Source organism: Neopelma chrysocephalum, unplaced genomic scaffold, assembly GCF_003984885.1.
Source record: "Neopelma chrysocephalum unplaced genomic scaffold, ASM398488v2 Primary Assembly neopelma1_68, whole genome shotgun sequence".
Classification (NCBI taxonomy): domain Eukaryota; kingdom Metazoa; phylum Chordata; class Aves; order Passeriformes; family Pipridae; genus Neopelma; species Neopelma chrysocephalum.
In genome coordinates, this window is record NW_020897727.1 from 2,645,605 (window position 1) to 2,659,787 (window position 14,183).

The window sequence follows — 14,183 nt, forward strand, 5'->3', positions numbered from 1 at the left end:
CGTCATCTTTCTGCATTAGTGACTTTCAGTAGGGATTCAAGTAACCTGATATAACATCTGCAACACTGCTATCACCAAGAAAACATTCATTCAGATAATAAGGCTGTCTCAAGATACACTGTCTCAAGAGACCTGTGTGTAAATTAGACCAAGCAATAGAAAAAACTCTCAAAAACTAACAAACACACTGGTCAAATACTGCAGACTTTTCAGAAGAGCAGGAATTAAGCAAAATAACATTGAAGGTTTTACAGGAAAATGTGTTTGAGCTGAAGGTTTTCTACCTGATCTTTTAGCCAATCTCTAGAGACTTCATGTCATTATTATTAGATTTACCTTGGGAAGGACATGGACTCTGGTGGTACCACAAATCTTGTGCAGTGAATTCTCCAGGAGCTCCTTCCTACATTAGGCCCCATTTTCCCATCTCCAAAGCCCTGAAAACTCAAACACCCTCATAAGCTGCTGTGAACTGTCCTTTTCCACACTTTCCTTCGCATTTGGGAGCTGTTTCTTCTGACTCAGCATTAAATAGCAGAGAAGGGAAGGACTCGGAATTCAGAGATAGGATGTGTAGAAAGTCATGCGTTCTGATTGTGAAGGGAACCAGTGGTAAATCCTTTCTGTGGTCCCAGATTGGTTCTTCCATTGAAAAACATCAAAATCTGAATTATACAGAGGTTATGTAGCACTATGAGTAAGTACTTTGGCCTTTCATGTCTTATTATGTTGTTAATTAGTTAACGTTTGTAAAGCACTTCGAAGATGAAAAGCCCTATATAAGTTGTAAGTGTTATTATCTCTAGAGACCTAGGTTCAATTCAAAGGTGCTTAATTACATATGCCATAAATTAGACTTAATGAGTTGTGGAATCATATGTTTTATGCAATGCATGCAGGTTTCTCAGATCTCTGTCTTGTGGTCTATTGCAGTACTTCTTTAGGTATTCAAAGCTGTTAAGAAAATTACACAAAAATAGGGGAGATAATTTCTAAAAATAATTGAGTTGCATTTCAGCACTATTCAGGACTTGGTAAAGCAAATTACCAGGAGCTTTGCTCTGCTGTATCTAGGGATTTTCCAGTAACCAACTTCAAATTGCTGAAGGTAACAGTTTTGGGGTTTTTTTAATTGTGGTATAGACAAAATTCTAATTCATACTTCTGTATTTTGCCTTAGCAAGAGGGTACTGAGAGGTATTGGTATGGCTGCTGCCCTTCCAGTAACACCCTGAAATGTCCCATTAGGGGACCTCTCGGTGTTGGGTTATGTTCACAAGCACAAGAAGAGAAGTTCCCATCTCTAGAGATACTATCGTGTAATTTCCAACAAGCCATTACAAGTGGGTAATGTGCAAAAAGAGGAAGTCACATTTATAGGAAAATGTGGTTTCATTGGCTTTGCAAAGCTGAGACTTTCCATGTTATGTAACTTAACATATTTTGTGGCCAGAAAGCTACAGACTTTGCTCCCCTGCAGCCCCGGCACCAGAGCAGCTGTCCAGCGGCGAGCACAGGCGGAGTTCAGAGACACAGAAAACCAGCAGGATCATTCACCTGTTCTAAAGTGGCTCCCGTGTGTTCCTGCAGCAGAATATATCTATTTTACCTCAAGCCTTTCACAGGCATATAGAGAGAGGCAGGATTTATCCTGCTTATAAATATGTTAGGAGTGATTGTGTTCATTAGTACAACCTAAGTAGATTGGAAAAACTAATTAATAGCTATTTACTATGAGCGTCTCTAACAGACTCACTTCAAAGTATTTATCCTGAAGTGGAAGTTATTTGATTTGGTTAATGTTTTATTGTAAGCATATGCAGACTGTCTTCCAGGGGAAAATGTATTTTTGAGTACTCCAGACAAGTGAAACTGGTGAGCCCGCAGTCCAGAGAAAGCATCTGTAACCGCAGCCAAAAGAGGAACGAGGTTTCCGACATTCTTTCAAGCCATGTGTTTGAAGCATGGGTTCCCATCACTTTCAGAGTCACTTGCAGGCCTTTTTCTTTATATAGATTTAGACAAGTCGATGTGGGCCCAGATTCAGCGTGATGAATGCCTTGTGGTTTCTCCCTCGTCCGTTTTCCCCTGTGCTATTTTATCGCTTATTTTGAACAGGAGTATGTTCTCAAGAAACTTGAAATGGGACAAAGCATAGTTTCTGACAGTGTTTATCACTCATTTTTCATATTTCTAAGAAATGGATCTAGTCTTACACCTGATTTACTGGGGCACATCTCCTTCAAAAGCAAGATATAGTTTTGCTGAATACTTTTCATATACTCTAATAAATAGGAACTTCACATGAATGCTGATTTGAGCTCCAGGCCATGGTTAAAACATATAAATAGTATGGCAAACTTATCAACAAACTTTTCCTTCCCCACCCTTCCCCCTTCCCTTTTTACAGTGAACAGATTTTTATCTGACTAGCACATGACTTGGGGATTTTTACAAGCAGGTTTAGGAACTTGTCAAATATTTGAAAACTTGAGTCTGAAAATAAACCCCCCCAACTTAAAACTCCAGTATTTTGTACAGTGTGTACAAAATGGGTAAAATTTTGACTTGCTGAAGTACCTACAGGATTCTATTCTCTGACCTAATTATCACTACTTAACTAGGAGTTTGATTCCTATTTTCAATACTCCAAGACACCACATATACTGGTGTAACTCATCGAGGTACCAAATCAGTGGACCTATAAGACACTCTTTGTTTCTAAACTCCTGTAGTCTTTTGTCAAAAGGTGACAAGAATATTCATGTTGTTTTTAATTTTATCTTGGTATTTCAAGTCTGTCTCCTTTCCTCCTCTGCTTCCAAGATGTTAGTGACATACTCTGGCAGTGATATCACTGTTGCTCAAACATCAGTGAAGAAGCTCTCTGAGCAAGTGAGACAGTTGTGAGCTTGAGCAGCTGCACTGAACTGCGTGTTCCAGAGATGTGAGGCAGCAGGAACGACTGTACAACACTGTGAGAGCGCTTTTATACAGCCAGGCCTCCAACTCTGACCAACTGCTGATGGCTCATAAGAGTGCTCTTTGGGAAAACAATTCCTGGGCTACAAAAAGTGTGTATGGAGAAACAGTTTGGTAAATTAATAGCCAGGAAAGAACTTCTGGTCACTCGATCATTATGTCTGGTGACCCAGTTAGGACTTTCACAAAAACAGTTGCCATCCCTTTGGCTTGTGACTTCCCTGATCATTTTCCTGTTTTAAGTCCCTAATTTAACAAAGCACTGATCTCTCTCTCTCTCTGAGAGTCTTTGACTGTGGAAACATAGCCCATGAGGTCTGGAAGACTTCTGGATCATTATTGCCACCGACTTCCTCTCTCTGTGAGCAAAGAGTTATCAGAGGTCAGCTGCAGAATGGAAAGTGTGGCAGTAAATTGTGAGGTAAGCCCAGATTTTATACTGATGTGTCTTTATGCCAGAGTGGATGAAGAGCATCCACCCCTTCTGACAGAATATGGCAGATATACGTGAGTCATCATAAACTCCTGTTATTTCAGTGGACCTGTGGATTTTGTGTCAGCAGACCTGACAAGTTTACTAATGGTCTGCTGCATGATTCTTGAATTCCTTTCTCTCTACAGTCAAGATGAGTTGCAGAAAGGAAGAAAATCACACACAAAATGCAGAAAAAAAACCTAAAGACTTGCTGGTTGATTAAACTGTTGGTCTTAGCAGACCTTAAAAATTACTAGGATTGTTGTTGTGATATGTTTTAAATGTTAAACCCATGTAAAGCTTTTAAAAATCATACCAATTAATTTATGTTGTTCAGTATTACTGTAATATCTATTACCAAGCTGGGAGGAACAGTTAAATCCGAAAACATTGAGAATTAGGTTCACAGATATTCAAATCCAGGAGTAGCATTATGACACCAAATATTTTAGTCTCTTGCACAGACCTAAATATTACTTCAGCAAGAAGCTCTGTCCTCTGTTGTTGAACAAGAGCATGCCTCAGTTTAACTCTCAGTTCAGTAAAACATTTCTATTCTGAATGATACTTGAGCTGAAGTTCAGACATGTCTGCAAGTCCATTGTATTTGATGTCTGAGGTTAATGAGGTTAACAACAGGCTGAAGTGTTGTCCTGAACCAGTTTGATTTGACAATATGTAACAAAGTACATGTGCACACCAACACTTCTATTTTTACGTTTCCTCAGGATATAGGCAATGAAATTATTTAATAAGTATTCATAAGGAAATCTGCTTCATTATGACTAAGTGTTTATAGTTAAGCCTAAACTTAGTTCTGCACTAGGTGTTGACTGAAATTTTCACTGAAGTAGGAGCACAGTCCATGACTATATGCATCCAGCAAGACAGATTTATTAATTGAGGTGGTCAAGTCACACTGTTGCCTGACAAAGGATATCAGAAAGCTTTTAGACTTAAAAATGAACAACTCCATAAAGCTGGAGTTTGTCATGGAAACATCATCACACCAACTAATTGGTGTTATTCGTTCACCCCATTAGAGTAATTATTTGTAATTGTTATTATTGTAGCATATGTCCAGCACTTAAGCAGTGCCTATTACTGGGAAGAGCTGGATCATTCATCAGAGAAACGGAGAAATTGAGTTGAAAATGTCAAATCAGGCAGGCAGATGGAATTATCTCATGTGGTATTTGTTTTTTAACAGATTTTTTTTTCTCTTGCTTCCTCATACAGGCAAACAGGGAAGCAAATGACCACTATCTCCCAGTTTCACAAGAAAAAAGTCAGAAATACCATAACCACTGAAAGGCATCTTGAATAAAGAAACACTTCGGTGGATCCTGTGTTCAGGAGTGAGTTCAGTTTCTCTGACACTGAAAGGTACCTTTGACCCAGCAAGGCTCCCCTGAGCTCTGAGCTCTGGACCTGTGTCACTGAGAGAGGTAGAAGCAGCCAATGAGTCACCATTGAGCAGAGTAAATCCACAGATAACCACTGTATGTACCCTTCTAGTAGAAAAAAATAGGGGTACATACAGAAAATCTATCACAATTCTGTTTTTTCAGAACCCCAAGTCCTGCAGAATTGGTTTGGATTAAGAGGGAGGAAAAGGAGAGGACTCCTGGTAAAATATCAGGTAATTTTTTCTCTCCTTTCATTAACATGGTCATAATTAATGAGGAAACTGATTCTAAAACTGTTCTTAAAAATAGATCATATCAGCTGTATATTTCCATTGATGATTTCCCTTGCATTGATAATGTGATTCATATTAATGTGATTTAAGAGTCAGAATTAAAAAGTATTCAAAACCTGCAGTTGTTTCATCTCAATTTCTGAGATTCTGAGGTCCATTGAAACTTTGCTCGTAATTACCCAATATTATGAAAAAATATTCCTTCATTTTTACAATAATTTGCTTACGGTTGGCTTTATAATATCCTTTAAAAAAATTTGATGTTACACCCATCTGCATGTGCTTAAGCTCAGTCTGCTAAAATGTACTGCTTGAGCTCATGACGAAAGCTACAATTGTTTGCCTGCACAATACAAAAGGAAATAAAATGAAGGGTTCAGAATGGACTGTTGCAAATCAAGAGTTCAAAATCTCAGTTAAACTGCTTTTTGTTCAGTATATTTTATTACAAGAAGAGACACTTATCACGGATATTTGGGATATTTGGCAGCAAAATCGTAATACTGAATGTTTGGATGATGATGAAGCAGCATTATTGTCTTCCAGGGCCACTAAAGTGGAAGTTTCCATTTACATCAATTTTTTAAAATGGGAGGGTTTGGGTCTTTTTCTGACAGAGATCTCGAACAGATAAGTTAAGCCTATTAGCCTGAATGTGACAGTTAATATGCTGATGTAAGAACGTACTTAAAGCCAAGAGCTCTTGGCTAGGCATTTTAACTCATTAAAGGAGAAATAAATGTCAAAGTGAAGAAGGTAAAATTGTAATACAAAATCTATTAATATAATAAAGCATACTGAAGATATTGCCTATCTGTTATTTGTTACTAAATGGGTTGATATACATTTCTGTAATTAATAAAAATGTTATCTATAAGAAAATATTCTGTTCCCTTTCTTACACTGAAGGAATTTTATATAAAATAGATAGAAATTGCTCTTTTATTGTTCCAATCCTAAAATCAGTGTCCAATGAATAGCAATTCATGTAGTCCTATGACCTGACATCATATGTCCAAGCAACTTGTGGGAAATAAAGGAAAGAGCTTTTTAAAGGCGAGGTGAGAGAGGTTACAATCTGTAAAAAGCTAATTAAAGTATTTTTTAAAAATTGTATTCCTTAAGATCTTTCATTAAAAAACAAGCTCGATGTAAAATAAAATACGCTAAGAGGGTGCTGATGTCACTGCAGTAGCAGTAGTCCGAGTGTGGACTGAATACTGCTTTAGTGATTTGGATATTTTGATATGGTTTGGCAAACGAAAACATTCTTACTATTAGTCATTTTTAGTTTCTGGATTTGCATATATGTATTATATCTGTTATATTAATTATATCTATTTTCACAGGTACAGACAGACATACCCTAGTCTTGTGGCACCCATGAATAGATCCAGTGAGCCTGTGCAGCTGTGTTTTGATCAGCAGAGAAGTTTCCTGGCATCCGAGAACTGAAATCACCTTTTGGGTATGACAAGTGCATCTAAGTATGTAGCAAGTGAAAATCAAGGGTTTCTGTAAGGAAGGAGTAAGAACACCTACCACAAAAATTAAAAGTAAAATAACCTTTAATAATAGCAACAATGCAAACCCCGTTCTATGTATTGCTCTCGGTGTTTAGCCATCCATCATTTGCTGGCTCATAAAGCTGATTTGTGCTCTTCCCTCCCCTCCCTGTTTCCAGGAGCTGTTGGCCTCTTTTCACCACTCCTTTCCCATAGGCACATACAACTGAGACCCAAACACTCTTTTGTCTTTTCCTCAGAAACTCTGTTTTTTAACACATGGGGGAGAGGAGGAGTTTTGTGAGCAGCTTTCTTTCTTCTTCATTGTGCAATGCCACTTATAAACTCTGTCGATAGACACTTGGAAGGTATCTAAAACGTTAGACAAAGAAACAGGTATAATTCAGAGGAAAACTGACCTTGATTGAATAGGGTCAAAATGCTTCAACCACGTCTTTCATTTGAGACCTCCTCATTTACGAGACTCAGACTTCTTTCATTGTAGCTTAGGGCTGACAAATATATGTGGGATCCGTGTTAGTTCCAACGATTAAGAAGTGTTAAGGAAACTACCCAGTCTGACCATTCAGGAGACTGGCAGCCACGCTCCCGAGGCCAGACTCTTGCACTCCTGGGATGAAGCTCCTTCACCGCAGCGGCTCCCGTGACTCCACGGGTCCCGCTTGGCCCCCCACGCACCCCACTCACAGTCAGACCAGGTTTCCTTACCGGTTCGACCCCAGGTTTCCCATTACAGTTTCAGATGTCTAGTTCCATAAAACCATTTATTCACGGCGCAGTGACACAGAAACAGTCCGAGCCGGTGCCTCCGAGGAGGACCCTCAACCAAGGGACCCCTGGGCTTTTATACCTTTTATACCCTCATACTCTCCCCGTGCGCAAGTCTCGCTCTTCCTCCCGAGTCTTCGGCTCCTGCCCCACCTCCCCGTGTCCATCCACCTCGCTGGCATCACCCGTCTTCATCTCCTTTGTTATCCAAAAGGTCGGCAATTCCCGGCTCCTGCTGTGTCTCTCAGTGTCCATTCACCTGGCTGGCGTCACCCATCTCTGTCCCTTTGTTATCCCCAAGGCGGGCAGTTCACGGCCTCTTGTCTCGGGCTCCCACCCAGAGCTCGATCTGCATTTCACTCTGCATCTCAATCCGCAGTTTGCAAGCGCAGCTACCTTGAGAAGTATTGCTCAACAGTAGTTCAGCTAGATTTGGTGAATTCTGTGACTAACCAAACTCTTTGTGGAGAGCACACAACAACTTCTCACCCCAAGGAGTTGTAGCATTCAAATTGTTGAGAGCACTAAAATTAATTTTAGTGAAATCCTGTTTGGGTATTCCCCAGGTATTAGCACCTAGCAGATGAGCTAAAGCCCCAGTTTCCCAATTCCCAGGTGTAATTGTGTATGTTAATTAAACTCCTGAGGAAACATAAAAAACTACTGAGCTCCAAATTATGTGTCTAAGAATTAGAATTTTCATCTGGGCGTTTAGGAATTTAAGGCCGTTCTTAGAAACATTTAAAGGCTGTAAGACATCAAAGGGTTTTGAACAAAATACTTGTGGTCATTTCCAGACTTGGTCAGTACAGATAGTTCTTGAGCTTCCTGGTGCAATCTGTTATCCCAGGCCCTTTTTGTTAAGTAGGCTAAGAATGGAGATTTACCAAAATATTTGATGAAGTTTTATATAGACTGTGTTCCAAGCATTTGTTTGCTACGTTATGCATCTCTTTAACCAAATGTTGTTTGTTGTTATGGAAACTCCTACTAATGAGAGCTCTTTGACCCATGAAATCATTAACCAACCAACAAAGTTTGGAGCTTTCAAGTAATTCTCAGTATTTCTGTTTTGATACTTTAAAACAGCATCTTTCTCGCTGTCCAAAATCACAGGTGGCACAGGCCTGACTCTCCTTCTCATCACTAAGGATGTTTTATATCACACCAGCAGTAAAAAGGGATCTGCAAAAAGTGTAGATGTAATTAGAAGCCCTTTAATATCCTTTTACACTATTGGAGTAGCAGAGAGTAGTATCCTTATCCCTTTTGGCTTTTTGCTGGAAAGTGCTTCAGCTAGGACTGATGTGGATTGGGAACTGGGAATTCCTCCTCTCCTGTTCCTGAACTGCTGAAGAACAGCTACACCAATACACTTAGCACGAGCACGTTTCTTCACATTTATCTTAGGTTAGCACTTTCCTTTATTTAACTGTCTCTGATCTGACTATATCTGATCATTCCTTCATCTCATTTTCACTTAACCTTTTGCCCTCCACACAGACTAAGCATCCTATCGGGTATCGCCCAAGGGACCTTCTTTTCCCCTCCACTCCCCCTTCCTCCACTCTTTCTCCAATTTAGGTGCTTTATGCCATTCCTGGTAATTTACCTGATTACATGGAAGGAGTTGTAGATCTTTTTATAATTGCTGTTTTACTTAAAACATTGATTCTTCAGCTCCTGCCTGTTTTCAGGTCATCACACCTCACTGGAGGTTTCCCTGGCTTAATGAGCAACTCTGAAACCAGAGAAAGTATCAGATGATGGAGGGTATTGTACATTCTTATATTTGAAAGCCACTCCATAGCATCCACAAGAGGATTCTTGGCACCTGCCTAGTTAAACTGAATGTCCAATGTTATCTCTCCAGGCAAGTAAGATTCTGGCAATCACTGTAGTCCTATTTCAGTCGTTCTCAGTCTTTTTGACACCAACACATTAATTCTCCCAAGCTTCTTTGGCAGCTGTAAGGAGTTCTCTCTCTTTTTTTTTTTTTAATATGATTGATAATATTGAGTATTTCTTTTAACCTTTTACTGCCATTGCTGGGCTAGGTGATAGTTCCTATGCTCGGATGTTAATCTCCGCTACGCAGTAGCACATCTTCTGATCACCTACTCATCATGGAGCTCATTTATAAAATGCTTCTGCTTAATTTACAAAGTGTAAGAAGCTCCACCTGGAATTAGCCCTACAACATGTCATTCTCCCAATACTCCCACTGTCAAAGGTCACAAAAAGCAAATTGCTTTATGCAGAAACTCCTTCTAGTTTAACACAAGGAATGGCAACCCTTGGACAAAATTTGACTGTATAGTTTCACATGATGCACTGGAAAGAAATACATCCTAGAAAGGGTGCAAATAATGTAGCTTCTCTGATTCAATGCAGGATATGACCCAACTGAAATGTACTGGTAAAAAATGTCATCATTTTCTTCACTTCCAAATTCTCAGAAAAAAAAAAAGGAAAAAAAGGTTGTCTGAGGAGACACAAATATATGAAAACAAAAAGACCTCCCAGGCTGACTTGAAATATGTTCAAATTACACATCTACTCCCTGCTCCCTCGAACCCAGTAAATATTTCTTTGGCCCTACAAAGTGCTGTAGTCTGAACCCAGGAAACCTCAGACTGACCTTGAAAATAAGATTCCTCAATTTTCAAAGTAAATGTCTTGGCCACATTACTGGAGGAGTTGCACTTCTCTGATTGAACATATAAAACTTGTCTCTTTTGGCAAATGGGGTAGATTATACTGTGGGGAACTGGTTGTTTTCCCAATTAACTGACCATAGGCACTTTCAAACTCTCTTTCTCAACTTTTACACCTCAGTACAATGCTGGTGGCAAGGTTAAAATATCTATATTCGGCCATAAGGGGCAGGGTTTAGTCCATGAAAAGCAGTAGAGTGGAGATACACTGACCTACCTCGCTAAGCATCCAGAGCATATCTCCAGAGATTTTGTACTGTCTTCTCCTCGGGTTGTACTGGATAGCTTAACAGCTTTTGATGCTGTAGCATCCTTCCAGCTTACCTTGAATCCAGTTTGAGATTTTAGATTGTCTGGATTTGATTAGCTTTATCAGTTTACTTTCTTCTGATGTTTTTCTCCTCTGCCAGCTGCATTAACCCTTCTTTCACCCAAGACTCACTCCATGGTGGGTGTAATGAAAATACTCTTTTGCAACAGTCTTTGACATCATCTCCTGACAACATCTGACTTATATTCAGGTATAAATTTCCCAGGTCTGGTTATCAGTTCTCTGTGGAAAGGTAGAAGTGGAAGTTCCACAAGGAGTGGAGGATAAGAAAGGTCTCAAATTTCTCTTCTGATGACTGGTCAATGTCTATCAACTGATGCTGAAAATCACTGTGATCGTAGGCTTCCTTTTAATATCAGAGCTGCTTTCAGGACCTGGCCTTCTGTCCAACAGTCTTGTTTAAGACAGACCAAAATAATAAAGATGGACACTTTGATCAGGATCTACCATGTTAATTGAATTAAACCTGACTTTAATTCTAACAAAAAAGCAAATGCAGTATTGAGTGTTAAATAAGGTGATACTTTTTCAAAATGAGCCTTTCCGTTTTTGCTTCAGCTTGAGTTCCTCACTTGAGGCCAACCATAAGTGTTGGAATGCTGTCAGCTAGTGTTTCATGGAGGCTTCTGGTCCAGGGCACCAGTGCAGACATCCAGCTGCCCAAGCTGTGGCCCTTGCATCCTCTCCATGTCCTGCTGGCTCCTGTGTGTGCTCAGGGTTTCATTAGGTTGCAAGTTGTAGCCACGTGGTGCAGATTTAAGAGCTCCACAGGGCTCAGGTAATATCCATACATCTGAGAAGGACAATACTGCTCTACAAACAGAATGAACCTTTGAACTTTGTTAGGGTTTTGATATGACATTAAGCCTCAGATTTATAAAACCAAACCAGAACAAAAAAAAGCGTACTTGCTTTCATTCTGAGTTCTGATTTTGCACTAAATTGTCAGCAAAGCAGACCTTTTACCTATAAACAGATGGCACACAATTCTGTGGGATTTTCCCACATTTGATGAACACACATCAAGTCCATTTACATGAGCATGGAAAATATTAAAATGACTACCAGGTCTGCATAGTGTAAGACACCTGGAGCACATTGCTGCCAGCAAGCTTCTGAGGTGAGGATATTCTGGCACACAGTCGCAGTTCTGGGGACTGGGCCATTTTTGACTCAGGTTATTGCATCTTTTGACACCTAAAGACATGTTGACCTCTGACCCAGAAACATCTGCAACGTCAAACTATAAAATCAGGAATGGAAATGTAGCCTTTTTTCCCCCTTACTGTTATTTTTATTTTCTATTGAAAAGGGTTTTAAAAGGCCTATGAAATGTAAAATTGCTTTTTTGCCATAGTTGCAAAACTCATTTCAGTTTTTATCTGAGATGCACTTGTAGCAAATTTCCAGAGTTGAAAAGCTAATACCACCACCCCACTCTGAGGACTAGAGTCCAAAGCCCTGAGCACCGCCCAGCCTTCACCTCTGGGGGCTTGAGGAAAACGGGGGTCTGTCACAGTGACCAGCCTTGTCCACACTCCTTCCATTCACCCCTACTTTTCTCCAACAGTTTATATTGCCTGCAAAGTTCTTGCATATTCAGACTTTCCTTCCTAAAGTAGCTCTGGCTGATTTTAACTCACCAAGCCCTACCTTTTGCTTCTTCTGTGCTGGCAAAAGTGATAAGTATCTGGGCCGTCATTGCTGCTCCTTTGACACGGCCCATCATGGGAATACCAGCCCTGCTGGTGTCTGCACCAGTGGCTGTAGTTTCTTATACTGTATACTAATGCCAACTGAAGTCTTCCTTTCACCTTTCTTGTTGCTCCTGCAATTCATGTGCATAGATTTTATTTTACGTAATTTTGCCTGGTAACTTCTGCCTGAAAAAACTGAGCTGGGACCTTTCTGTGTGTCAGTGTGGTTTGTAGTAAAATGTGACTGTCTTTGCATAAATGGCACTATAGAAATCCCAAGAATTCTTGTAGTCAATTTTTTGTTTCATTTAACATGAGAGGTAATATATAGGGCAGATCAATATACTATGTTGATAGATGGGTTATTGGTTGAGTTGGCCAAAATTAACACACTTCCCATTTAAAAAAAAAGCCAAACAAAACAACCAAAAAACCAAAAACCAACCAAACAAGAAACTTTGGAAAAGTTTCTCTTTTCTGAGTACAGGCATTTTATGTTAGAGCCTTAGAGCTGATTCTGTCTCTCCCAAGTTATAAACCCTTATGGATGTACCATAAAGATGTCCACCTAATGCAGAGAAAAGCAGATTAATTGATCACAGTAATATATTCTTATCCACTGAATAAGAGCATTCCACACATTGTTTCTTGTTTTGTTTCTGGCTTGTAAATCTTCATTGTAGAATACAAATGAAAATGACCCAAATATGTATTATTTATGAATAGGACTCTCAGATATTATGCTTTAGATTGATTGTGTTAGACAGGATATAACAGAGGCACAATAAGTCAATGAAAAATAAAAAGCGGCAAAAATGTTTCATGCTAAAACTGTAGTTCTAGTGACACCTCTTATATAAAGGACATTTCCAGCACATTGACATTTATATTTATCATGGCTGTGCATGTGATTTACAGTTGTCTAAGGTACTGAATATCAGGAATATCCATGCACATACACACCCCTTTGAATGATGGTAAGTCATAGACTGCTGCATTGCCCCTTATACAGCAAGCTTTTCCTCCCCTTTTTATTTTTCTTCTCTAGCTGCAGGGACGCAGAGGAAGCAGTAGATCAATAGGGTGTCTTGACTGAAGTTGCCTGCAGCACTTCCATTTCTCAGACTGGACACTGATGCTAACTATCAATAGCAATAAGAGGCTGTCTCAGACAGAATTAAGGCTCCTTCTTCTGCATGGCTGTCTGGTGCTTACTGATAAACATCTTGTGCACAGGATTGCAACAAATAAACCATTTCAAGTGTGCAAACTAGCCACTGTCATTCTTCCTATTGATACTTGCTGTGGGCTGACGGCACTGATAGTTATTTTCATACAGCTGATAACATGTTAGATAAGGGTACAGATGGATAATAGTACAAAGGCATACTGCTATAAAGTGTAGAAACATCATTGATGAAATTCTCTCTGCTCCTGTAGAAACCCTGAGACAACAAAAGACGAAAATATTGACTTATGTTCAAACTACTTAAGAGAAGCTACAGCTAAATTTAACTATTTATTAACCTCTGATTTTTAGGTAATGTTAAAGATATCCTGCCAAGCTATTTTATTCAGATGTTATTCATTTTTACCTCTACTGCATTTGCAAGTTTATTCTGGAAATAAAAGTCAACAGGGGCTGGATGCAGCTATGATATAGATGGGGAGGTGATGGGCAGCATCATGGTCACTTGTCATTTGGCCTGAGCTATACACCACACCAGCAGTTGCTAATTTTGGAATAACTGAGCCACTTTAGCCTCCCTCCCTGCAAACAATCAATTTGTCGACTGATCTATAGCTCTGTAGTGCATTCGTGGCTTTCAGCCTGAATAAGGATGAAGAATCAGGTTCTCACCCACCCACATGAAATCACCATTAAAATACCCTGGCCCAGATCTTCTTGGTGGTAAGTCCTGTTATAACTCTGCTTAAGTCAGATATCCAGTGGAGTTATGCCAATTTGCATCAAATTAAGAGCT

At 39.6% G+C, this 14,183-nt stretch overlaps 1 long non-coding RNA gene across 2 annotated transcripts; it reads left to right on the forward strand.

The window, feature by feature from the left end:
* Positions 1–5,065: 5,065 nt before the first annotated feature.
* LOC113968464 lies at positions 5,066–13,260 on the forward strand. Of its 2 annotated transcripts, none has more exons than XR_003534523.1 (3): positions 5,066–5,099; positions 6,509–6,646; positions 13,247–13,260. It is a non-coding gene; the product is annotated as an uncharacterized LOC113968464 (long non-coding RNA). The 2 variants fall into 2 exon arrangements; XR_003534524.1 differs by lacking the exon at positions 13,247–13,260 and adding an exon at positions 9,151–9,197 and having other exon boundaries at positions 6,509–6,627.
* Positions 13,261–14,183: the final 923 nt, after the last annotated feature.